Below are 4,201 nucleotides of genomic sequence, written 5' to 3' on the forward strand. Positions count from 1 at the left end.
ATTATTTTTTAATATTATTATTATTTTAAGATTTGAAAGTGTTGAATTGTTTATTATATTTTATATGAAAATTTGAAAAAATTGTAATAATGAAATGAGATAAGTTAAGATGGGATGAGAGTGTTTCTATATTCAAAGATAGAGTTCTAATAAAAAAAAATGGTCAGCCCTTAAGTTTGACTTTATTAGTTCTTTTGGAATTAATGGCATTTTGCTAAGTTGAGCTTCGATACTTGGATAAGAAATAATTGATTGTTTTCTTGAGCTTTCATGAATTGACATTAGCAGAAAAGAAATCACAAAATTAACTCGTACGTAACGCAATATCTATGGTTCAAGCATCTTGCCTGATTGGAATTTGAGGAAGCCTGTTTGGTCATTAATTGCTCGCAGATCTTTTAATCCAGTACCCATATTTTTCATCTAGAGTTACGTTGCGAATGGGGAACTAATTGCAAGTCTCATATATGTTATTAAGATCTCAAACTTGTGATTGAAGAAAAGAAAAACAGAAGACATACGAAAAGGCAAACATCGAAACACGAAGCTACACAATTCTAAACCTAGATAGCTTACAAGTGCTTGTCACAATAAAATAGTAGCAAGTGGAGATGCACTCTTCAACGAAGTTAAACCATGCCCGTCGCCAGTGCAAATTTATGTAGAGAATGGCAACAATTGCTTGCAACATTATCACATAAGACACCGCAAAGCTGATGTAGAAGACTTCCAAGTCTATAAAACCACAAGCTTCATCTCCCTCATTATCAGTAGATGATGGTTCAGTTTTAGTGCAAGCCTTAAGTAGTGGAGGTCCACACAGGAGAGGATTTCCCTCGTAACTGCTTTCATCAAAGGTACCGAACTGAGCTTTTCTTTCTGGTATTGTACCCCTTAAGTTATTGTGTGCCACTTTGAAGACGGCTAGAGAGTTCAACTCTACCAATTGAGGGGGATAATACCATCCAATTTATTATGTGATAGATCTAAGCTCTCAATTTGCTTGAGTTTCAAGAATTCAGTGGGGATTGATCCTGTTAAATTGTTGAACGACAGGTTCAACACATGGATGTTACTCAAATCTCCAAGCTCGATCGGAATTTCTCCTTCTAATTTGTTGCATGAAAGGTCAATCCCAGACATGTAGTTGAGGATGTCACCTTTGTAGGAGAGAGTATTATTCTTTGTTGAGAACTCCACTTCTTGTTGTGCATTCACAAATGAGAACTTATAATGTACATCATAATTATAAATGATTCTGCTCTTTATCATTGCCGAATGCAAGAATGACAACATGTTGGATATTTCAAAATATGCTTGGAAAGTTCTTGATACCACAGATTTTTCATAGGTTGGCTCACGAGCAAAGTTACTCAAGCAATGAGGTATTTGACCAGAAAAATTATTGTGGGAAAGATCCAACAAGCTTAATTTTTCTAAAAGGCATAATTGAAGTGGGATTTTTCCATGTAAATAATTTGCTTTCAAGAGGAGAATGCTCAAACTTGAAAGGTTGCCAATCCAATCTGGAATGTTGCCAGTAAGGTAGTTATCTCTAAGATTTAGAGTGACTAAACTAGAGCGACCCTTGAATGCACTGGTAATTGGACCGGTTAACCTATTTTTATTCAAATGAACATGTTTGATCTGGAACCAGTTGGAGCAAGAGGGTATAGAGCCAGACAGATTATTATGGGACAGGTCAAGAAATGAAAGGTCTTTCAAGTTACAAAACTCAACTGGAATGGGGCCTTCAAGCTGGTTTTTTGCGAGAGCAATTTCTGCCAATGATGGCATGCTCCCCATCCATCTTGGAAGCATCCCTGACAAATTGTTATTACTGAAATCAATTGCTTCCAAGGCCATTAAATTAGATATGGTATATGGGATCTCTCCAGAAAAGTGGTTGTTGTCCAAAAACAAAAAACTTAGTAATGTTAGATTGAAAATGATAGGAGTTAGTTGGCCACTCAAATGATTTTTGGACAATTTAAGGAATTCTAAGGAGGAGCAACCCATTATCAAATTCTCCGGTATTGTTCCTGAAAAATTATTGCTTGACATATCGAAAATTATTAAGGATGTCAAATTACCATAAGAAGGAATAAAACCTTCAAAGTGATTGTTAGAAATATGTAAAAACACTAGATTCGGAAAAATTAAACCAAAGTTAGTTGGAATTGGACCTTGTATACTATTAAATGAAATATCTAAAAGAGAAAGGTTGGGATTATGATGACTGGGCAGCTGCAAAGTGCCTGTAAAAGAGTTATTTCTCAAATTAAGAGTCTTCAACCTTGTATTGTTTTCTAGCAACCATGTGGGGAACTGTCCTGCCAAGTTGTTGTCAGGGAGTCGTAGTAACTGCAAGTCGAACTGATAATGAAGGAATCTCGGAGTTATTCTACCAGACTTATTAGATAAGCAGCTTGAGCAACTAAAAATCTTTAATTGGAAGCCAGGAACCCATCTTTGAGACAGATCACTTTCATCAACTAGTTTGTTGCCATCACTAAATATGACCTCAAGCTTTGAGAGATTAAAAAATGAGGAGAATGTGATTGGGTTGAAGTAGTTATGTGATAAACCAAGGTACTCAAGTGACTTCAAACTAGGTAGTGGGGAGAGATGATCAATGCTTCCATTAAAGCGATTTGAAGAGATATCAAATATTCGAAGTTGTGTCATGTTTGCCAAACATGAAGGCAGTATCCCTTCAAAATCATTAAAGCTGAGATCTAACTCTCGTAGATTCATAAGCTCACACAAGCCTACAAAATGAAATGAGTAATAATTAAGTTCTACCATTAAGAGATTTTTGCTAAGGAATATTTTGCGAAAATAAGGCTTTTTACCTTGAACGATGGGCAAACTTCCATTGAGTCCACAGTTTGATATTGTCAATACATTAAGGGAAGTCATAACTCCAACTTTACTGAGGAAGCTTCTGTCAAAGTAGGAACGATCCAAATACAACTCCTGTAGGTTCTTTAGTCTTCCCAACTCTAAAACGGCAAGGAGTGTTTTAGATATGAGAAATAATTTTCATGTATACGAAAATTATTAAAATGTGTTAAATAGGAGATAGCATATCAAATGGATGTATATTAGTCAATCTAACCTTAGAGACTAATTACCTGAGATTGGGATATTGATTGGTCGATCTAAGAAGTTGTCTCCCAAATATAGTTTCTTGAGCGAAAAGAACTGACCAAGGGATGACAGGAAGCTTTCATTGAAGTTATTCCCAGTGAAGTCAAGCACCTCTAGCTTGCTCAATCCGGATAATCTTTCAAAACCTACAATTTAGACAATTATAAACCGATTTCTATTGCATAATTCAAAAAACATTATTTCTATTATGATATAAACAAACCTTCATTTGGAGCCCATCCAGATATTTTATTATGGCTCAAATCGAGGTACTTAAGCTCTTGAAAGGGAATAAACAGAGAGGCATTCAAATACCAAACTTCCTGATCTGTAACAACGCCAAGATCAAGCTTGATTACACGCCCTGTAGTGTTGTCGCACACAACACGTTCCCAATTGCAGCAATTTCTCCCTTCCCAATCGTATGTGACGATATCAACATACGAGAAGTTCACGGAAGCTTTGAGTCGCAAGAGAGCTTCTCTCTCCTCCCTTAAACAAGCATGAATAGAAGATAATTGAAACAAGGCTGCCAACATTAGCCACCAACCAAAAATTCCAAACTCCATTTCACGTTTAGGTGTCTAAGCGAAGTTGTTCTTAAAGAGTTTATATAGACACCTCAACATTGACCGATGACTTAGAAATTAAGGCCAAAGACTAAAAAATTTATATAATAAATTATTTCAAGCAAAAATGATAAACTTGGGAAGACCTTGACTGATGACTCAATTCAAACAAGTTTAACCAATCAGAACTTGACATGACATATAAATGCCATGTCAACACCCTTACAAAAAAAAAATCTAAAAATTAGAATAAAAATATATTTAAAAGAATCTATAAAATTAAGATAAATATGTTTGAAGCGTAGATATTTTTGCATGATTGTTTGCTTGTATAAGTGAATTCGCGGTGCCATAAGTTGTTCCTTGTAAGTTAGAGAATTTGCTTTGCACATCGATCGACCTATGGTACCATATATATATAAATATATATATATATATATATTTCTTTATATATATATATTTCTATGTATATATTCACC

General features: G+C 35.0%; 1 pseudogene; it reads right to left on the reverse strand.

Moving 5' to 3' along the window:
* Nucleotides 1-449: 449 nt before the first annotated feature.
* Nucleotides 450-3,767, reverse strand: LOC121243605 (annotated as a pseudogene).
* Between the last annotated feature and the right edge of the window lie 434 nt (nucleotides 3,768-4,201).

This window comes from Juglans microcarpa x Juglans regia, chromosome 8D, assembly GCF_004785595.1.
Source record: "Juglans microcarpa x Juglans regia isolate MS1-56 chromosome 8D, Jm3101_v1.0, whole genome shotgun sequence".
Lineage (NCBI taxonomy): Eukaryota > Viridiplantae > Streptophyta > Magnoliopsida > Fagales > Juglandaceae > Juglans > Juglans microcarpa x Juglans regia.